Source organism: Erpetoichthys calabaricus, chromosome 5 (genome assembly GCF_900747795.2).
Source record: "Erpetoichthys calabaricus chromosome 5, fErpCal1.3, whole genome shotgun sequence".
Taxonomy (NCBI): domain Eukaryota; kingdom Metazoa; phylum Chordata; class Cladistia; order Polypteriformes; family Polypteridae; genus Erpetoichthys; species Erpetoichthys calabaricus.
Window position 1 is genome coordinate 248698154 of NC_041398.2, and position 23720 is coordinate 248721873.

General features: G+C 40.4%; 2 protein-coding genes across 2 annotated transcripts in view; one reads left to right on the top strand and one right to left on the bottom strand.

The window, feature by feature from the left end:
* elmod2 (ELMO/CED-12 domain containing 2) overlaps positions 1-14057 on the bottom strand; it is a 110541-nt gene extending 96484 nt beyond the window's left edge. Inside the window, exon 1 of the mRNA XM_051928177.1 lies at positions 14053-14057. The gene's annotated coding sequence lies outside the window, so the exon portion shown is untranslated. The remainder of the gene's footprint in view (positions 1-14052) is intronic.
* gprin3b (GPRIN family member 3b) overlaps positions 3965-23720 on the top strand; it is a 79845-nt gene continuing 60089 nt past the window's right edge. Inside the window, 1 exon segment of the mRNA XM_028802749.2 lies at positions 3965-4210. The gene's annotated coding sequence lies outside the window, so the exon portion shown is untranslated.

A 23720-nucleotide genomic window follows, 5' to 3' on the forward strand; every position in this document is an offset into this window, starting at 1 on the left:
GTGTAAGTGGGGATCAACTTCAGCAACACGAGCACGACCATGTTCAGGCATTGAAAGGAAACGGGGTTTGGGAGGGGTTGATTGATTTATTAATCGTGGAAAAGGTGCTATATAAATGAAATTTCTATAGTTATTGTTCAAATAATAATAATAATAATAATAATTCATTACATTTATATAGCGCTTTTCTCAGTACTCAAAGCGCTATCCACACAGGGAGGAACCGGGAATCAAACCCACAATCTTCCACAGTCTCCTTACTGCAAAGCAGCAGCACTACCACTGCGCCACCTGTGAGAAATAGGTACAAGGATATGAAAGACATAATAGCGAAAGGAGCTATACAGTAAATAGATAACTGTGAAAAGTGCTTTAAAATAGGGAGGTTGGTTAGGGAACAGATGGTGAGAACCAAACACGATGAGCCACATTAGATAGAAATGAAAGACACTTTAAGATAGATAGATAGATAGATAGATAGATAGATAGATAGATAGATAGATAGATAGATAGATAGATAGATAGATAGATAGATGTGAAAGGCACTATATGATAGATAGATAGATAGATAGATAGATAGATAGATAGATAGATAGATAGATAGATAGATATGAAAGGCACTATATAATAGATAGATAGATAGATAGATAGATAGATAGATAGATAGATAGATAGATAGATAGATAGATAGATAGATAGATAGATAGATGTGAAAGGCACTATATGATAGATAGATAGATAGATAGATAGATAGATAGATAGATAGATAGATAGATGTGAAAGGCACTATATGATAGATAGATAGATAGATAGATAGATAGATAGATAGATAGATAGATAGATAGATAGATAGATAGATAGATAGATAGATAGATAATGAATGTTACTATAAGAGACAGAAATGAAAGGCACTTTAAATACACAGATTGAGGACCCCCTGAATTAATTCAGCTGAGGTTTCACTGTACAGTTCAGGATGACTTATGCAGAATTTTCAAATATACCCCGACCCCCAAAGAAAAAAATGTCATTATATCGCGGAATGAGCGCTGACAGTAGTCAACCACCCCCACCCCAACCCCCCAAGAGATCCCTTCCCAACCGAGACGCGGCGCTCTTTTTCTGTTTGTCTGATCTTTTTTCTTTCTTTTCTTTTTTTTCTACTGTCCTACTTTTCTGTTTTTCATTTTTCAGACGGCTGAATTTTCCCAGTGACATGTGAAAGTGCTGGATTTAAAGCTGTTGAAATTTTGTTTTTTGGTTACGTTTGAAGCAAATTACATAAACGTTTGTGTTGTTGATAAACATAAAGAGATTTTTTTTTTTAAGAGTGGGCAGTGCGATTCGCACCCACATCCCCTGGTAGGCTGAAACCAAACCTCAGCAGAAAGTCCAGCACAGGGCACGGGGCACAGAGTGTGGGCCTGTCACAAATACTGAGACGGAATACCGCAGGCAAACACTCTGAATGCGTCACCTAAAGATGTGGCGGAAACGAGCACCTCGGGGGCATTCAAAGAACGACTTCAGGTTATTATGGACAGATGAGGTGAAAAGAAATTGACGAACCTCTTAGAAAATGTTGTCGTTCTTAGCTAAGAAGGTCCTACACTGTATAAATAACAATAATAATACCCTGTGAGCGGATGACGCCCTCTCCAGTTGATGTTCCTGCTTTTCTCCCGACATCCTGGGACAGGCTTCGGCATCTCCATTATCGTACTCAAGACAAGGTGTGTATAAAGATGGCATAACTTTGCTTGAACTTTTATTATCTCTTACATCTATCCATCTGTTTTTACATTCATCCAATTTCCATCCCGCTTAATCCCGCCTGGGTGGAGGGGAGGCGGAAGCACCCAGGACCAGATGTCAGTTCAAAGAGCATACACGATCTTACACACACACAAACACACACACACGGGCCAATTCAACATAAGATGACTGAACATTTCAAAAACCTGTCGAATATTCTTCTGTTTTCTGGGTAGGGGCGGAGCCTATTCTGCCAATATAGAGCGCAAGGCGGGAACCTGGGCGCGTGTCCGTCGCGGAACCCACTCAAGCGCCCGTACCAACACGTGACCAGTCCAGCGCCAGCTGCCAGTTCATCTTGAAGATGTGGGTGTTTCGAATCTGGGAGCAGACTTGGGCAAAACGTGTCCTCGGCCCGGGCACTTTTAATAATAATAATAATAATAATAATAATAATAATAATAATAATAATAGCTGAAGCACACCTGCGAGATAGGAAATGAAAGCCGCTAAGTAAGAGACAGGTACAAATGAAAGCCGCAGTGTATGGGATACAAATAAAAGTCACTACATAAGAGAAAGGTAGAAATGAAGTATACTTTAAAACTGAAATAGAAGGGTTAGGAAATGCAATGCGTTAATTACAAGATAGATAGATAGATAGATAGATAGATAGATAGATAGATAGATAGATAGATAGATAGATAGTGTGAAAGACGCTATATATTAGATAGATAGATAGATAGATAGATAGATAGATAGATAGATAGATAGATAGATAGATAGATAGATAGATAGATAGTGTGAAAGGCGCTATATATTAGATAGATACATAGATAGTGTGAAAGGCGCTATATATTAGATAGATACATAGATAGTGTGAAAGGTGCTATAGATAGATAGATAGATAAATAGATAGATAGATAGATAGATAGATAGATAGATAGATAGATAGATAGATAGATAGATAGATAGATAGATAGTGTGAAAGGCGCTATATATTAGATAGATACATAGATAGTGTGAAAGGCGCTATATATTAGATAGATACATAGATAGTGTGAAAGGTGCTATAGATAGATAGATAGATAGATAGATAGATAGATAGATGGATAGATAGATAGATAGATAGTGTGAAAGGTGCTATATATTAGATAGATACATAGATAGTGTGAAAGGCGCTATATATTAGATAGATACATAGATAGTGTGAAAGGCGCGATAGATAGATAGATAGATAGATAGATAGATAGATAGATAGATAGATAGATAGATAGATAGATAGATAGATAGATAGCGTGAAAGGCGCTATAGATAGATAGATAGATAGATAGATAGATAGATAGATAGATAGATAGATAGATAGATAGCGTGAAAGGCGCTATAGATAGATAGATAGATAGATAGATAGATAGATAGATAGATAGATAGATAGATAGATAGATAGTGTGAAAGACGCTATATATTAGATAGATAGATAGATAGATAGATAGATAGATAGATAGATAGTGTGAAAGGCGCTATATATTAGATAGATACATAGATAGTGTGAAAGGCGCTATAGATAGATAGATAGATAGATAGATAGATAGATAGATAGATAGATAGATAGATAGTGTGAAAGACGCTATATATTAGATAGATAGATAGATAGATAGATAGATAGATAGATAGATAGATAGATAGATAGATAGATAGTGTGAAAGGCGCTATATATTAGATAGATACATAGATAGTGTGAAAGGCGCTATAGATAGATAGATAGATAGATAGATAGATAGATAGATAGATAGATAGATAGATAGCGTGAAAGGCGCTATAGATAGATAGATAGATAGATAGATAGATAGATAGATAGATAGATAGATAGATAGATAGATAGATAGATAGATAGATAGATACGCAATACACTATAGAATCTATAGATAATAATGTATGGCACTATATTTCTTGGTATAACCAACAGATACAGAGAAAATGACGTTTTATAAGAAAAAGAAACAATGACAGACATAATATAAAAGACAGATTGAAATGAAATGTTTTTTATTACGAAGATCGATAGATAGCAGGCTAGGTAATGAAAGACACTATATAGGAGACAGCGGCGCAGTCGGCTCTGTTCCGCACACCGAGGCGTGGCCACATGACTCTGACGTACAGCTCTTCCTTTTTTTTTTTTTTTTTTTGCATTCTAATTCAACAGAAGGCGCGTCAGCAGCGAGCAGAGCCGGACTGACTTACCGCCCAAGGACCTGAAGGACTCTGATTCTAACTTGAGGTTTCATTCAGCCAAAGGAGTTCTAGTGGGATTTGGTTTCTCTAATCCGCAGCGCGTTTCTTTAAAGTTTAAATGTTGTCGAAATCCATGTGATGCATCGGCTTGCAAGGTCACATCGACTTGTTCGCTGCCGTCTCCTGTCCTCCTCCTCCTCCGAAGATACACGTTGTCAAGGTGGGTATGTGGTGAAAAGTGGGGTGGAGCTGAAGCCTGATTGCATGTTTGATCGAGCAGAACGGGATCTATCTATCTATCTATCTATCTATCTATCTATCTATCTATCTGTGCCAGTGCTGGATGCCCGGACTTGTGAGCCGCCTGCCCGTGCAGATGTAAGCAGCACGCCGGTTCAAGCTGCTCACCGACGAGATGCGCCTTCATGTTTGTGCAATCCAGTTGTTACCATAGCGAGCCGATCGGAGCTGTGAGGTAAAGGTGTGTGTGTGTGTGTGTGTGTGTGTGTGTGTGAGGTCTCACTGCAGACCGACGGCTGTACGCCTTTTTTTTTTTTTTTTTTTTTTGTACACACGACCAGACTTTGGCAGCCTGACCGCCTTCATGGTAGGATTTTTGTTCCGAGATGTTCTTGTGGTTTAGCGACTGGCATGTCAGAAGTGAATCTGTTCGCCGCCAAAGCCGCGCAGCCGGCTGAAGACCTAGGAAGCTTTTGAGTAATGAATGATTGTAAATAAAAAAAACGGGCAAAGCTCCATGCTGCTGCCTGTGTCGCCTTCTGTCATTGTTTCGTTTTTTTCATGCTGTTTCGTCGCCTGCCTTCCATTACAGTCAAACTTGAAGTTTGTAATTAGCTTAAATAAATTGTTTTATTTTTAGGCAGATAGTCCACAAAGCAAGGAGAACGAGGTGAATCTTCCCCAAGGCGAGACGGCTTCCTGCTACGCGTGTGGCGCTATACTCGACCTGTCATCACTGCCGCATTTGTCGTGTGGTAAAGCACGTCCGGCTGTGCCGCTGTCACACGTTTCTAGTACACCTTTGCTTTTCAATGTCATGGCTGCAGTGTGCAGTTTCGTTTCTGGAGTCCCCTTAAAATGGTTTCTATATACACTAGGGCTGCACCCCTACCCCGTTATTATCAATGCAGATGGGCATACTGTGTGCACTAAGAGGCATCCTGGTGCTCCATCGTTCTGATCACGCATCCATTTTTTTATTTAACCTGCTTACTCTAAATCACGGAAGCCGGTGGCCAGAGTTTGTTCCGGTGTTTTGTCGATTTGTGCTGCCTTGTCGAAATAGGCTGCACATGCAAACAGTTACACGTTTAAAAGTGAAAACGTCGAAATGAACGTAACATTTTTTAGGTATTGCTCATTATCAGCCAATTGTTTTTCTAAGGTTGCACATACCAATCACGTTCGGCTTACAATCACAACAATGCTTAAAAAACAAACAAACAAAAACAACAACAACAACAACAAAAGATTAAAATGGGAAAGGCATCGTATTGAGGCATTGGATAAGCTTTCTACTAATGGCTTAAACGAAACGATAAATGCTGTTTTAGTGGGGTCAAATCTTAGACATTTATTAAAGAAACTTATTTATTGACCATCGTTTTAGAAAAAAAAATGTATACTACGCATGCGCAGAAGCATATTCCGGTGGGTTGCGTGGTTCTACAGAACAATGGCCAAAACGGAGCGGCGCTAGAGGAGGCATCAACCCATAGTGGGCGCACTCACACAGTGTTTGAACACGGAGAAAACGGGGGTCCTGAGGGGGTCCCACGTATAGGAACCTTGGGGCAAAATCGGTGTCTATAAAGAAACATCCGTTCGGTCCTTACACCTTTAAGGGCCATTTAGACAGGTACACTCACACACAAGTGCGTACTACGCCAGGCGGTAAGGTGTCCACTTCGGTTTCTGACTGTGAAGCCATCTGTGCGTGCAGATCCGAATTCGTGTTGACTGCATGGCCTCACTAAAGTGGACCGGTGTTGGCAACCTTCCTCTGTTTTCATCCCTGCGTTCGCTACAGGACTGCATTGACACAGAATAACGGACGGGGCCTATCTACTTATGTGATGTTGTTAATCATCGCCCAAAACAGCAAATACCGTTTACAAATTTAAGGAAATTGTCTTAGGTGGCTTTCATTAATCGAGAGACACAAATTTTAAAGTTTTGATTTCGCGCAGAATGAACAAACGTGGGCAAAAGTGGGCGGAGCGAACTTCACCACACCTGCTCTGAGTCGGGACGGGAAATGGGGGTACCGGGGGGAGGGTCAGACTGCAGACACGGGTGCAAGGAACTGCCTGACTCTGCGCAGTTAGTGACTTCCCCAACACGTCCACATATTCTGCTTCAAAGAATAATTTACAAATCAGAGAAAAAATACAAAATAAATATTTTAGTAAACGAAAGCAATCATCCCGTGAAGAATTCTCTCCAGCCTTACCGTTAATGCACTGATAAGCGCAACGGCCTTGGCGGGTTGACTTTTTTCACCCAGTCAAGTCAGGGTCGATGGGTAAGTGGCGACTCTACAACGTTTGGTACACTGTACAGAAAACACACACACACACACACACACACACACACACACACACATCCACTTTTATTCAGACCGGGTAACTGTAACGACATGTGCCAAAAAATTTCTCATTTGACAGACTATGATTACAGTTTGGAACAGGAATATTATACAGACCTTTGTTCAAGATGATGTGAGTCTGATTCAAGTGCTTCGACTGAGCCATCCTGAGCTTTTGGGCGAAACAGAATGGGTGATGGAGATGCGGTTGAAACTGTTGGCTGATGTTCTGTCCTCTTTTGTTTTTTTTTCTCATTGTCTAATAGTATATGCTGATACCCAAAGAGAATAGAAAGAAACTATATAATAGATAGATAGATAGATAGATAGATAGATAGATAGATAGATAGATAGATAGATAGATAGATAGATAGATAGATAGATAGATAGATAGATATGAAAGGCACTATATGATAGATAGATAGATAGATAGATAGATAGATAGATAGATAGATAGATAGATAGATAGATAGATAGATAGATATGAAAGGCACTATATGATAGATAGATAGATAGATAGATAGATAGATAGATAGATAGATAGATAGATAGATAGATAGATAGATAGATAGATGTGAAAGGCACTATATAATAGATAGAAGTGAAATGCACTATATGATAGATAGATAGATAGATAGATAGATAGATAGATAGATAGATAGATAGATAGATAGATAGATAGATAGATAGATAGATAGATAGATGTGAAAGGCACTATAGATAGATAGATAGATAGACAGATAGATAGATAGATAGATAGATAGATAGATAGATAGATAGATAGATAGATAGATAGATAGATGTGAAAGGCACTATATAATAGATAGAAGTGAAATGCACTATATGATAGATAGATAGATAGATAGATAGATAGATAGATAGATAGATAGATAGATAGATAGATAGATAGATAGATAGATAGATAGATAGATGTGAAAGGCACTATAGATAGATAGATAGATAGATAGATATGAAAGGCACTATATGATAGATAGATAGATAGATAGATAGATAGATAGATAGATAGATAGATAGATAGATAGATAGATAGATAGATAGATAGATAGATAGATAGATGTGAAAGGCACTATATAATAGATAGAAGTGAAATGCACTATATGATAGATAGATAGATAGATAGATAGATGTGAAAGGCACGATAGATAGATAGATAGATAGATAGATAGATAGATAGATAGATAGATAGATAGATAGATAGATAGATAGATAGATAGATAGATAGAAAACAGAACGTTCCCACAAACTAGTCATTCATTTTGTATTCTTGTTCATTTTTCTTCCAGCTCGTCATTAGCCCCTCACTTGATTTTCTTCTGTGTTTACTTATTTATATATTGGTGAAGGGAGCTTTGTCTTTTGCTAATTAGTTTCTTTCTGAAGTGTTTATACATTTGTCATAATTATTTTACGGTTATTTTTATCGTTTATGCAGCTTTCGTTTTTGGTCAGTTGACTTATGGATGATTGGTGGATCTACTAGTATTAGTACATTAGAACACTCAAGACAAGAACAGGCCATTCAGCCCAACAAAGCTCACCAGTCCTCTCCACTTATTTACATCAAGTCGAGTTTTCAAAGTCCCCAACGTCTTACTGTCTACCACACTACTTGGTCTCTTATTCCAAGTGTCTGTCGTTCTTTGTGGAAAGAAAAACTTCCTAATGTTTGTGTGAAATTTCCCCTTCACAAGTTTCTATCTGTGTCCTCGTGTTCTTGATGAACTCATTTTAAAATAACAGTCTCGATCCACTGCACTAATTCCCTTCATCATTTTAAACACGTCAGTCAGGTCTCCTCTTAATCTTCTTTTGCTTAAACTCTAAAGGCTCAGCTCTTTTAATCTTTCCTCATAATGAATCATAATGAAGCCTCGTCGCTCTTCTCTGGACCTTCTCTTGTGCTGCTATGTTCTTTTTGTAGCCTGGAGACCCAAACTGCACACAGGACTCCAGATGAGGCCTCACCAGTGTGTTATAAAGCTGGAGCAGAACCTCCTGTGACTTGTACTCCACACATCAAGGCGCTATATAACCTAACATTCTGTTAGCCTTCTTAATGGCTTCTGAACACTGTCGGGAAGTCGATAGCTTAGAGTCCACTATGACTACTAAGTCCTTCTCATAAGTTGGACTCGATTTTCAGACCGCCCATTGTGTATTCAAACCTCACATTTTTACTTCCTATGTGTAATTCTTTACATTTACTGACATTAAATTTCATCTGCCACAAGCCTGGATGCTATCCAAGTCCTTCTGTGATGATATAACGGATTCCAAATTATCTGCTAATCCTCCTATCTTGGTATCATCTGCAAACTTCACCAGCTTGTTCCTTATTTCCTATCTAAATCATTTATCCATTCATCCATCCATTTTCCAACCCGCTGAATCCGAACACAGGGTCATGGGGGTCTGCTGGAGCCAATCCCAGCCAACACAGGCCACAAGGCAGGGAACCAATCCTGGGCAGGGTGCCAACCCACCGCAGGACACACACAAACACACCCACACACCAAGCACACACTAGGGCCAATTTAAAATCACCAATCCACCTGACCTGCATGTCTTTGGACTGTGGGAGGAAACCCACGCAGACACGGGGAGAACATGCAAACTCCACACAGGGAGGACCCGGGAAGTGAACCCAGGTCTCCTAACTGCGCTACCACTGCGCCACCGTGCCGCCCTAAATCATTTATATATATTAAAAATAGCAGCGGCCCCAGCACTGCCCCCTGCTGGTCACCACTCTTAACATCACCCAATTCTGATGAGGTTCCTCACCCCATCACCCTCTGCTTCCTGTGTCTGAGCCAATTCTGCACCCATCTACACACCTCACCTTGCACTGCCACTTCTTTTAATTTGATGCCCACCCGCTCAGGTGGCACCCTATCAAATGCTTTCTGAAAGTCCACATCAATCATCTCATCTGCTCCACTCTGGTCCTATCCTTTTGTTTCCTCCTCATAGAATTCCAGCCTGTTAGTAAAACACGACCTCCCTCTTCTGACCCCATTCTGACTGTCCTGTCCTTGCCAGGTGTTGCTCAATCTTATCCTTAATAATTCCTTCCATTCATTTTCCTGTGATTCATGTTAAGCTTACTGGCCTGTAGTTGCTCTGATCTGCCCGGTCACCCTTTTTTTATAATGGGATGATATTTGCCATTTTCCAGTCCTTCGGAATCTCTCCAGTGTGCAGTGACTTCCTAAATATACAGTATGTGTCAAGGGTTTATATCTGAACTTGCTGGCCTCCTTAAGAACTTGAGGGTTACTATTATCTGGTCCTGGTGATTTGTTTAATTTCAGATTTGTTTGATTAGTCCCTGTCTCTCTGTCACAGGTATTTCAAATGGGTTGTTGCTGGTTATTGGTCATATGTTATTTTTCACTTTTTCTGTTTATATATATATTTAATTTTTGAAGTTCATTATTGGTTTGCTTCACCCTGAAGAAGAAGTTCTTCCTTGAAACGCCTTGGCCAGATCTACAGCTTGCATCGTGTAAGCAGGTTCTGAATCCAGTGACACCTCTTCTTATGTTATGTCTATTCTGGCTTCATGATGTATATTGGTTTGGACAATGAATGTAAACAATTAGGGCTGATAGTTCTTCTATCAGCTGGCTAACAATGTTTATTATTTTTTCTATTATTGTTTCTATTGTTTGCTGTATGATGATGCTGTCTTTGTATTGTGATGGATGATCAGGATCATTACCAGGCCGGGACACCCGCTGGGTGGAAGGACCGAGAGAGAAAGCATGGTTAGGACATTATCTCCCCTGGGATGCTGGAGGGCGACCCCCCTCTGGGTTGCTAAGGCACCACAGATTCCCGCAGGGCATGCTGGGAGTTGTAGTTTGGAGAAGCCCTGTTGGGTTCCTGTGAGCACCACTAGGGGGTGCTGCAGAGACGATGGAGCCCTTTGAGGCTACACAGGGAAGTGCTGCCGGTCAAGGAACACCTCACTCCAGTTGAGGAGCCAGAGGCGGGAGGAGGTGGACAAGGCTTGCTGTTGATGAGAGTGGAGGCAGAGAATGAGGCCAGAAGAAAAGAAGGGACTGTGCTATTTGGTGCTTGTACAGCACAGTGTTGTGGGGAGCAAAAGAAAAGCGCTCCCCCAATTAAATAAAGGCGTGCCGTGTGACAAGACTCGTGTTAGCGGCTGTCTGTGTTGGGGTTGGGGCCTAGCTTCCACAGTATATATATATTTATTGTATTTTTTTTGTGTCTCGACAGTATTTACAATATATTCAATTCATATTTTTTGTTATGATCCATTGGCATGTGTAGAATATTTTTTTTGTTGTGTTTGTAAATGTTGTTGTATTACACGTGGGCTACTTAATTCAGGTTTATAACTAGCTTGAGGGAAGATTCTGTTTTTCCTTTGTTGATTGCATTGTGTTTACTTCTTGTAAAAGTTTTTGTTTTCTGCATGATTCTTCATTCTATAATAATTGCTTTTATTTAATTTAAAATATAGAGTGGAATTATATACTTCCATCCATCCATCCATTTTCCAACCCGCTGAATCCGAACACAGGGTCACGGGGGTCTGCTGGAAGCAATCCCAGCCAACACAGGGCACAAGGCAGGAACCAATCCCACCACAGAATTATATACTTTGATAACTTTTTCTCTTTTCTTTTATATGCATTTTAAATTCATATACCTTAGATACCTGTTTTGGGTTCTGCTTACTTCATCTTTTGGTAGTTGTTCATATCTTTCGTATTTTTGCAGTAGCGGTTGTTCTAACGGTGGCTCTGATCAGGCCGCTCGAGAGACTGAGTGAGGGGTCTGAGTGTCTGAGCCAGGCCTTTAATGACCCCTTAGGCACGGCCATCAGCAGTGTGTCTGTCTGCGGAGAGAGTGTCAGCCTCATTGAGAGGTTTGCTGACCTCAGTGGTGACATTCACATCTTTGGTGACTCTTCCTATGAAGTCAGTAGATGGATTGGGAGAGCATGGGGGGGTCATGAGGTCGCTGGAAAGGAGTGTGTGGTGCTCCTGTTATCTCAACAAAAGTATGAAGGTCCAAGTCTTTAAAGTCCTGGTGCTCCCTATATGTTTGTGAGACATGAACACTATCCAATGACCTGAGATGAAGACTGGACTCCTTTATATGTGTCTCTTTGGAGAATCCTTGGTTACCGCTTGTTTGTCTGTGAGTCCCAAATGAGGATCATGACATGCATTATGAAGGAGCGTCAGTTATGTCACTACGGCCATGTGGCACAATTACCCGAGGGAGATCCGGCTCACAAGGTCATTAAATAACAAAGATGTTTATTCACAGACTGGGAAATGTTGTGTTTTATTAAGAGTTCCTCCATTAATTTGGGATCAAATTCTATTTTTATGTTTTTTTTGTTCATTTTTGATTCTTTCATTTATGTTCATTTTGTAGTTCATGTGTAATACTAGTATAATTATGTAGTTTTTGTCAGTATTAATAAGCATTTAGTTTCAATGTGTCTATCCTTGTTTTTTTATGCCCCTTGTATATAGAGGGTGGTTCCCCAAGTGGTGGGGACACCTGCCCATCAACATCAAGGGACCACCCTCAGCCCTATACAGGAACTATGAAGAAACCCGCAGTCCCTTACAGTACATCGTCTGCACCAGTGTGTGTTGGTGCATTCTTGTGATTATTATTACTGTTGTTATCATCTCTGTCCAACCCCTCGTAAGCGGCTACTGGTGCTAGCTAACATAGCACCCCCTCAGCGTTCGCCATGGGGCTACTACTTCAGGCCTTGTAACAAAATATGAGAAGCAAGACTGTTTACCAGTTTATGGTCCACCATCCAAGACTTCGTCTCTTTTCCAGACACACAATTTCGTGGTCACCTAGGGATGTACGGACAAAACTAAGAGAGGTTGACCCTCCTGTAAATTCTTTTCTGGATGGGACAGGGTCACAATGAACCGCTACTGAACAGGGCTTGGCAGATGTACTGCAGACCTACATAGATGGGTTTATCATGACCACCCGGTCTGTTCCTGTAGACAACAGCAAAACAAAGCCCACATCGTCAGCAACTGTCCCATCCTAAAGTTCAGAGGTGGTCATGCCATGCTGCTTAGAGCCTCAGCATCTGCTATTGACTGGCTGAGATGAGATAACCGCATTCTCTAAGCAACAAACAACATTAGATAGATAGATAGATAGATAGATAGATAGATAGATAGATAGATAGATAGATAGATAGATAGATAGATAGATAGATAGATAGATAGATAGATATGAAAGGCACTATATGATAGATAGATAGATAGATAGATAGATAGATAGATAGATAGATAGATAGATAGATAGATAGATAGATAGATAGATAGATAGATAGATAGATAGATAGATAGATACCGTATATACTCACAGATCAGTTCTCCCGCAGATAAGTCAGGACTTGATTTTATCGTATAATTTCTGGTATTTTATTAATGTCGGTCGTATTAGTCGAATGCAGAAAACTCATGCTATTGGTCCAAGAGATTATGATATGCTAATGCCCACCTATGTATTGTGCCTACGTGACCACATGGTAATACCCGAACAACTCTGAAGTGACGTTTGTACTGTTTTGTGTTTTTTGTATCTCACACCCTCATACACTTTTATCATAAGAGCTTCCCTTATCTACGATGGAGTGTTCGATCAGAAGAAAATATGAAGCTGGTTTTAAATGAAAGTCATTGAAGTGGTGAAAGAAACTGGTAACTGCACTGCTGCAACACAATTCAATGTTTCTAAAAAACTGGTGAGAGATTGGAGGAGGCAAAAAGATGTAAAAACAAAAAAAAATTTAAGTGTTGCATTTTTGAATGGGCGTATAAGTCGGGGTCTGATTTTATGATCGATTTTTTGGGTTTCAAGATCCGATTTATGCGTGTGTATACAGTATATGATAGATAGATATATATTTTAGTGTAGTTGGCAGGATTAGATAGATAGATAGATAGATAGATAGATAGATAGATAGATAGATAGATAGATAGATAGATAGATAGATAGATAGATAGATGTTTTAATAATAAAGTTTATATTAACACTAGCCATGTGCGCCCAACTACGTTGCACGTGTTAAAGTTATCTGTGAAGGGCTCCCTGTTTAAACGCGGCTGCCAGTTGTGAACTGGGCCCTTCGTCGCACAGAATTATGATTTTTTATAAGGGAAACAAAATTACAAAAGAAAACCCTTGGACATTGATTCGATAGGAACGACCTACTCGGAATCACTGTCCGAATAGTAATTATGTGGTGGTGGAGGAGCATTTCTGCTTCTCTCCATTTACAGTCCGTCTCGTTTTCACGACGCTGTCGTTTCCTCTCACGATCTCTTCTCAACCTTTCTCTAATCTCGCAGGTTGCTTTGTGGCAATCCAAAGAGTAAGGAAGAACCAATGCTTCTTTCTTGAACTCCAAACGCCGACTGATGGAAAATCACAGAAGTGTGTCCGACTTATATACTCTGACTGCCGACTCCAAGAAGTGGGTGAACATTCGATTTGGACGAAGTGCTGCCAACGACGGTCGATAGAAACAGAAAAAAGCACAGTCTCAGCAACGAAGCAGGTGTCGGCGCCAGATCTAAACGCAAAGAGTCTTTCGACAGTGTTTGTAAAGAAAAGTAACAACCAAGGTGTTGTGTATTCGGCCAGTACAAACAGCACGTAGTCTCCTTTAGTTCAGTCCTCTTTAATCACCACACTCCATCCTCATCCTATGATCCTCCTCCTCACTTCCTCTCCTCCTCCATCACTACTGCCCTCTACTGAACACAGCAGGAACACCACACAAGGCAGTGAATTCACGGACAAACAAAGATCAAGATCCAAATGAAGATTATATATAATTTTAATAATAATAATAATAATAATAATAGAAGTGCTGGTTTGTAGATTTACTGGATTTTCCTGATTACGATGACAGATGAGGTCAAACAGGAGTATCTGTGGACTATGTTTTTCGCAGATAACATTGTGGTCTGTAGTGAGAGTAAACAGCAGGTTGAGATGAACCTGGAGAAGTGGAGGTACACAATGGAGAGAAGGGGAATGAGAGTCAGTTTTAGTAAGATGGAGTCCATGTGCGTGAATGAGAGAGAAGGTGGTGGAAGGGTACGACTGCAAGGAGCAGAGGTGGTGAAGGTAGATGAATTTATATACTTGAGTTCAATATTCGAAAGCAACGGAAAGTGCAGCAGAGAGGTCAAGAAGAGAGTGCTGGCAGGGTAGACTGGGTGGAGAAGAGTGTCAGGAGTGATTTGTGATAGACGAGGACCTGCAGGAGTGAAAGGGAAGGTCTATAAAATGGTATTGAGACCAACTATGCTGTATGATTTGGAGACGGTGGTACTGGCAAGAAAGCAGGAGACATAGCTGGAAGTGGCAGAGTTGAAGATGCTGTGATTTTTGCTCAGGATTAGTAATGAGGATGTTAGAGGGACAACACAGGCATGACAGCTTTGTGACCAAGTGAGAGGGGTGAGATTGAGATGATCTGGATGCATGCAGAGGAGACATGATGGGTACATCGGGAAAAGAATGTCGAAGATGGAACTGCCAGGCAAGAGGAAAAGAAGAAGTCCAAAGAGAAGGTTTATGGATGTTGTGAGGGCAGTCAGTGTGGCAGAATATGATGTAAAAGACAGGGCTAGATCAAGATGGATGATATGCTGTAGTGACTCCTAAATGGAAGCAGCTGAAAGAAGAAGAAGAAGTTGCTCTGTTTTTTTGACCTCTCTGCATTTTTGTATTAGGACTTGTTCACCACTGGCTTGCCTGTTTTTCTAGAAAGCACCTCTTTCTGTGCTTTTTGTGCTCTTCAGAACGTTTGTGCTGCAGAGCATTTGTGTGTAAAATAATTTTTTTTTAATTTGATAAAGATTCTTTTTTATATTTTTACAAGTTGAAAGTTGACAGATCCTTCCCCTTCTGGAGCTTTTTTGTTACAGTTTTTTTGGGATTTTTACTAAGGTACTCCCAAGCTTAAAGGATAAGACTCAAAAAGAGCAAACAATTCCTAATACACAGTCCAATAGCAGAAAATCCAACAGACAGAGCAAAAATGATCAGTAATTGAAATGACAAACAATACATACTGTACAAACGACTCACTCCACTGCAAACTCTGAGGCTAAGGATCTACGCTGGTATCCAGAAGGTTGCCGGTTCGAATCCTCATCACTACCAAAAGAGATCCTACTCTGCTGGGCCCTTAAGCAGGACCCTGTAATTGCTCCAGGGGCGCTGTACAATGGCTGACCCTGAACTCTGACCCCAAGGAGTATGCGAAAACTAATAAATTCCTAATACAAGAAATTGTATAAGGCGAAATAAAGAACAAGAACAAACAAAGAACAAACAAACTCAATGCACCACTGCTGAGGTCCTCTTCCTTGACACAGAGGGCACGGTCAGATCTACCATCAGGGTGACTTGGGTGCTCACCCTGGGGCCTGTGGGGGCTTTTGTGTGGCTTTGAGTAAGAGGGAGGTGTTAGCAGCAGTGACTTCACTGTAGCCCCGCCTCTTGAGGTACCACCCACAGAACAGAACAACAGTAAAAAAAAAAAATATATAAAAATCACAATAATTATATGAATAGTAATAATTTACAATGAACAAAGAAGGCACAAAAAAGGAAAACAAACATAAGTCAGGGAACACACCCTTGTTGTAACATAACAAAATGGAGCCACAGAGTGTCGGCATGTCACATTTTTGATTAGCACACCCACAGAAGGATTTCACTGCACTCTCTGCATGTGATAATAAGCAGCCTGCAAACATGGAAATTAACTCTGGGAGATCAAACAAAGAAAAATGACACAAAAAAGCCCTGAGAGATTCCCACAACTGTTATGATTCACAGCACACAAGAATGGAGCCACAGGGCGTGCCGGGCTCCATGCCAAGCCTGCCTCGGTAAGGGTCACTCCTGGGCAGCCTGAGGGCCTACTGGCTGTGATGAATTGTTCCTGTGGGAATTCTCTTTATCAATTGACTTACCACTCATTTTAGGGGGCTTTTCTAGCGCCACATTTCAAATCTGTGATTCATTTTTTGATTCTGACCCCCTTTTTATTTGTAGTTTTTGTCCGTCATGTTGGCCACCACCATTTTGTGTCCCGTCATTAGGGTGCTGCACCACGTTGCTATGGGTGTATCTCTTATGATTTTTACAACAATGAATTATAAAACTAGAGTTTCCTGTATGTTTTGTAGTTTTTACTTGTTTCATGCTGATTTAATAGACTAGGGGGCTTCACCCCGGCCTATGCTAGGTGACAGCCACTTCGCGTCTCTGCTGTTCACGTATGTGGATTTCACTTTCACCAAACAACAAATCTTTTAGTTCTTGTGAATAGACCATTTCATTGGGAAGAAACAGTACAGTACCTTGATGGCAATATGAACTAGACGATCTACAAAATTAGAGAGTCTCCGACTTAAAGTTTAAAGCCGAATCAAATCTACATACTTCTGTCATATCACCTATGTCCATATATTCAATCACATTTCGCTGTTCTGTTATTTCACCGAGTAATAATTTCCATGTGTTAGAGCTAATGCGATCTTTACTATCCGTTTTTTGAGAACTTCAAATTTTATTACTTTCATAATCTCTAATCTGCTCTGCATGTTTATCGTGCCAACGTTTTTGAACCACTTTACGACGTTCTACTTTGTCTTCTACTCTTTGTCTTTTATTTCTGCCCCCGCTTGCAGCTGAGAGCTCAGGAACTGAGTCTGACCATAGCAGTCACACAAATGAGAAGTGATTGGACAGTGGGCGTGGTTGTAAATATTTGAGAGGAGGGCGGGACTTGTCAAAATCTCTTGGCCAAAAGACTCATCTCGCGGGACCTGAAATTATCTCTGAGAAAGTCTCGTCCCAGGATTTCCTTTTATAATAGAGAGACATTGGTGCTACAGACTTATTTGCGCATTGCTCCGGCATTTTCCGTAAGTTTCAATCAGCCGCAGCTCATTTCCTTGGTGACGGCATAGCTCAACTTGTCACATCCTCACCTGCGGTTTGTTACAACGCCATTATCGAGCACCAGTTACTAGCCAGTAAGTTGTGGACCAGTTTACTGAGTGTGTGCCGTGTTTTCCTTAATCCCAATCATTTGAATTTCTTTTGTGATCGTTCTTTTGACTTTGAGTTGTGTCTTGCATCTTGGCTTTGTCTCTTTAGTGGGCTGATTTTTTTCTTGATTCTGAAGTTTTGCTTATTTAAACTGATTTTTTGGCCCATCTTCACTTCTTCATCCAGAGTTTGTGGATTCCTAAACCTTTTTGTTTTAACTTGTGTGCTGTTCTAAAACTAAAATCTTCTCTTTAATCTTTTTGGTACTGACCCTTGCCTGAGTATTATAACTTTGACTTTTGTCTCTAAATTCAGTTTGTCACAAGTTTGGCTTGATCTCCTAGTTACAAAACTTCTATTTAACTTTTTGACTAGGCCTTTTGGTTTCCATCTTTTATTGAGCTACCTTGTCTAGCTTAACATTCTGATGGGTGGCACGTTCAGTTCAAAAATTTGAAAATTATGGCAAAATCCCAAAGAATATTCAAAATTCCCTGAAAGGAAAGGGATTACTGTCAACCCCTGGCTTATCCAAGAAAGGTCAGTGAAAAGAATCTTTACATATATATAACAACGATTTATTGACAATAATAAAAAAAATACTCAAAAATAAAATAATTTACCTAAAAGGGCTATCCAGAATGAGCAAGTCCAAATGCAAAATTCCAGTTATTGATATCCAAATTACAGTCAAAACTTCCAAGAAAACCAAGTAAACTAAAATAAGGGCGATACTCACAATAGAAAACTCTCCTCCACCAAACCACATTCAAGTGAACCACAAGGAGCTCAACTTTCCCAGCATGCCTTTATAAGCTAGTGATAGGCGGGGAGTCCTTGTGGTGAGGTAATGGAAGCCCCACCTCAACCCACAAAACATAAAGAGCATCTGAGAACAAGACCACCCACAGAAAAACTGAACGATAGACAAATAAAATAAAACTGACGTTGAGTACAGAGAAATAACAATAATATACTGTAAACAAAAACATTAACATAAATGATATTAATTAATCAATGAATAATGAACAAATAAGATGCAAAAAAGAAATTTAAATTTAAACATAAACCAAGGAAGGAACCCTGTCTTAAATATGGCATCAACAAGGCCAGAAAAAGGAGCTGATTATGGACAAACCCGCAAGGGTTCACTCCACTCATGTGAGTCAGGACCTCATTAAATATCACGCTTTTTTAAAATGATTACCTTTGTTATTTTTGTTATGATTTTTTTTTTAAGTTATTTAGATGATGTCATTGTATCATTTTACTAGGAATTGTATGTTGACACCATCACTTTTTGTGCATTTCTCTCTGTTATTATTTCTGTACTAATGTCATCATTTTGTTTGGGATTCTCTTCTATTCGCCTCCATTTTGTGCCATGACAGCACCCATTGTTAGCCGACTTATTGTCCTGATGAGCTGGAATTTGTTTTATTCATTTATTTTTTTTTTTTATTCTTTTTCTTACAACTTTTTCCTTGGCCTCTGAAAATCATGCAGGTAGAGTTTTGGAGGTTTTAGAGATCATAAAATGTAATGATCTGTTCTATTTTGTTAATTTTGAAATACGTCTTCCAAAGGCGCCATTTTTTTTGAGTATACTTTGCTATTTTTTTTAATGCAGCGTTGCTTGGGAAGACATCCCAGAGTGTGTGATCCTGTTCTGTCTCAGCAAGAAACGTTGAAAAAGATTTTGATCAAAAGATCAGGAGAAGAAACGCGGTTGATAAAATTTGAGCTGGGCTCATGACCTTAAAGACAAACTGATCTCTCGCCAGAACTTAACCATAGAATACTGAGATAAAATAAGACCCAGAGAATCCCATGTAACGTGTTTTTATCCAAACACAGATAAACGAGAACGGCACAAGCAGGAAACTTTAGATCTCTGGGATAACGATACGTGTTGCACACTCCTGCAGAACTCTGGACGCTGAAGGCTTCTGCCACAACATAAAATGCTGGCTGTTTGTGCTCAGTGGGTGACAGAATGTCCTGGGAGTTGTGACAAGTCTGACGCCTTCTAATGAAGAAATGTCTTCGTGGGCCGCACTTTGCATCAGTACCAGAGCCTACGGGATTCATATCATCTAATGGTCATCACTATCTTTATCACTGTTGTTATAATAAAACAATTCACACTGCAATAATTCTAGTCGTTTCAAAACATCAGCAGCTTTATACCTTTTTTCACAACGACCTAACTGCGGACCATCTATTTATGGCAAAATTTTCCACAAACTGTTCCACCAAAAAAAAAAAAAAAAAAATGATCCGGTTGTCCACTAGATGGCAACACTGCAGTAGGCATCTGAGACGCAGCAGATAGGTAAGCTGACTGCATCTATGGTGGCTGTATACTGAGGCCCGAGTTCCTTTGTATGTCACGTCTTGGCAGACTGAATGAGGTACAACTTAACTCGTACCTCGTATTCAAAAGATTTCTCTATCTTTGATTTACGATATTCTGGGTTTTGACTCTCTCGCTACGTCTCTCAATTTACGACTTTACTCATTGTTTGTTCAAATATCATCCTCTTGATTTCAACCTTAGCTCGTCCTTTCCCGATTCCATCCTAATAAAAACTGCCACCATCATTCGATATCATGAGATGTAAATCCTCACTGGGTCTAAATTTTGGTTTCAAACTCAAAAAAAAAATCAAACAGTCAAAACCTCATTGGCTAATTAGGGAAACGATAAACAGGAAGTCAGGAACCTCGCTGTCTTGTCTCTCTTTCGACTTTGTTTTCCACCAGGAATTTCGGTGATTGGTTTCTTTCGGTTTTACATCGCAAATGCTTTCTCTGATTATTCTCGTGCTTAAAGTTGACGCCATTTTCTTGTCTGATCCACAAAGGTTGTCCTCCTGGATGGGCTTTTCCACTCTGCTCACCATTTTGAGCTTTGTTGTTCATGGTTGCCTTCATATTGTTTAACGCAATGATGCCCTGCTGTCAGCTATTGTTGTGATTTTGTGCTTTTAAAAATTGTTTTTCTGGTGTTTTTTAATGGATTTATCTTGGTTTTTTCATCTCCATTAGGGTTTTTTGAGACAGTGAGATTCATTTCCCTAATTATTTTGTGTATTTGAGGTCTTATACAGTTGGTATAGAAAATAATCCCCCCTATGAAATATTCCCATTTTTTTTTGCTTTACAGAATAAAATGAAAATACACAAAACAATATTTTTTCCATGCAATCTCTAACATCCAAGTGAAAAAAATCACAGCTACAGTTCAGAAGAATTATAAAAAATCAAAAACAAGAAATCCTGAGATGAATAAAGGACCCCCCACCCCCCCAAACTCAATTTCCATTGCGGTTACTGTTTTCTTCCCTGCTATGATCAGTTGTAATGAGTGGGATTAGTGAAGCTGTTCCTGGCTCATTCATTCCCTTGCTTGGTAGTGCCACTGACAGCCAACAACTGACTGTGGGTGACAAGCCACTTTCAAAAGATCTCAGAGATAGAGTTGTGGACGAACATAAGGCAGGAGATCTCAAAGGATTTATCAATCCCAAGAAGCCCAGTAAAGTCCATCATAAAGAAGTGTTTGGCACCACTAGGACCCTCCAAACTGGATGGAAGAGCAAGGAAGAAACTGGTAAGAGAGGCTACCAAGGGGGCAATGGCCGCTTTGAAGGAATTACAGGATTTGATGGCAAAGAGTGGTCATTAATGGTGTGCATGTGACAACAATTTCACAAGTGCTCCACAATTGTGGCTTGTTCAAGAGGGTCACAAGGAAAAAGCCACTTCTCAAGAAAGGCCACATTAAGGCTCGTTTGAGCTTTGCCACCTTGAAGATTCTGATGCCAAGTGGAAAAAGGTCTTATGGTCAGAGGAGACCAAAATCAAACACCAAACAGTACACCAGTGCAGCTCACCATCCACAACACACCATACCTACAGCAGAGGGGGCAGCATCCTGTTGTGGGGAGCCAGGGGCTCTCGTTAGGGTAGAAGGAAAAATTGAGGGGGCAAAATACCATCAAATTCTTGAGGAAAACCTGCTACCCTCTGCCAGAAGGTTGAAGATGGGCAGAATTTTCACCTTTGAACACGAAAACGACCCGAAGCACACAGAAAAATTGACCACCCAGTGGCTGAAGGAGAAAAAAGTGAATGTCCTGGTGTGGCCAGTCAGAGCCCAGAGCTAAATCACAGTGAAAATCTGTGGAAAGATCTGAAGATAACAGAGCACCAACGCTCACCATCCAATGTGACCAAACTTGAACAGTTAAACTGTAAAGAACAGTCAGTCATTATCCAACCCACTATATCCACAGGGCACAAGGCAGGAACAAATACCTGGGCAGGGCGCAGGGTATTATGTTTTGCGCCATGTGCTAAAAATCATTTTGATTCATTTTTGTTGTGAACTGAAGGTCCCAAAAAACACTAAAGCTTAGTTGGGTTGCGGGTTGCTGCCATTTGTGTCACACAGCTTTGTCACTCAACATCGTGTATGATTTGTGAGGTGTCCCACGAGGGGTCAACATGAGCCGTTTAAGCAATAGACTTTGCTCCACGGTGACAGTTGGTGATGATTGTCCAAGGGGACCACCCACAGTGTTTGTAAATCGTTTTTCTTTAAAACATACGGTGCACTTTTGATTGTCTCAGTGATCAGTGGGTGGGGTGCATGCTGAACCAGGCTGGGTGGTCTTCTGGCTTTTCCATTTAAAATAAATAAAATTGGATTTTCATAGTGTGACTCTTAGTGCTTCAGGACTACTACAATATTGTCTTTGGTTATATTTGGACTCTGATTTGGTGACATGGTGGTGCCCTGGTAGCACTGGTCTCCTTGCAGTAAGGCGTCTCGAGGTCCTCCAGGTGTGGATTTTGCATGTTCTTCCCGTGTCTGTGCTAGTTTCCTTCCACTGTCCAAAAACATTCAGGTTCTGAGAGTTGGTGACACTAGGGTGGCCCTGGTGTGTGTGTGAGTGTGACTGACACCATGCCCAGGGTTTGTTCCTGCTTTGTGCCCTATGCCAGCTGGGATAGGCTCCAGCACCCTGGGACCCTGGTCTGGATTAGGTGGGTGTTAGAAAATGAGATGACAATCCCATCTCCTGGTCCACATTTCCTGCCTTTTCCCACCTCTGGCAGAGCCACTGTATTTTTTTATTTTTGATGTTTGTTTTGTTAAAAGACAAACACATGAGGGACATGAGGGTTGGGGGGTCCCACAGGATTATCAGTTTAATTTTCATGTCTGTATTACTAAAATAAAGCCTGATTGTGCCCAATTTGCCATTATTTATGAAAATAAACTTCAGAGGTTCTGGGCTCTGTGTTACTCCAAAGTTGGTGCTCCGACCTCTGGTGAGACTCTCAGTCATTCAGTGCCGTGACCAGAAGGGTCTTGGCTCAGGCTGGCAGGGCAGTGACGTCAGTGGTCCTCTGGGTTTTTCTACACCAAACGAAACAAAAGTTCCGTGCCACAAGTGGGTCCCGTTATTGGCTTAGCATAGACCTGTCAGATGCCCACATCAAGTCTGTCACTTCTTGGGTCACAGTTTTGCATTCTTGGTTTTCTTATGGGTGATGCCAGTTCTTGCCGTGAAGGTGGCCATGTTCTTGATGGCAGTGACACCCGTTGCTGGTCATTATAATGCCATGTTTAAAGTTGAAGTTATCTCTTCACAAAAGTGCTCTGTGTGCATTTGCCAAAAGTCTTCTATAAATTAACAAAATCATAATGATGGTGCCCGCACTGGCACTTAACAATGAAGGGTATGGGGATTGGAGGAAAAAACGAAAAACTTAACTTAATACGTCCAGTTTTCAAGTCAAGACAGTTGTCGTGTGTCGACCTTCCGTGATTCCAACGCATATCTGAGAGAACGAGAAAGATCTGGAAATAGTCGTTTCATCGTGTGCGCCTGGTGCTGTTTTTCTCGTGGTAAGGAAACGTTTTCTGTTTGCTTGTGTGAATTCTCACGTTAAGTACGGAAGTAAATCAAAATGAAGC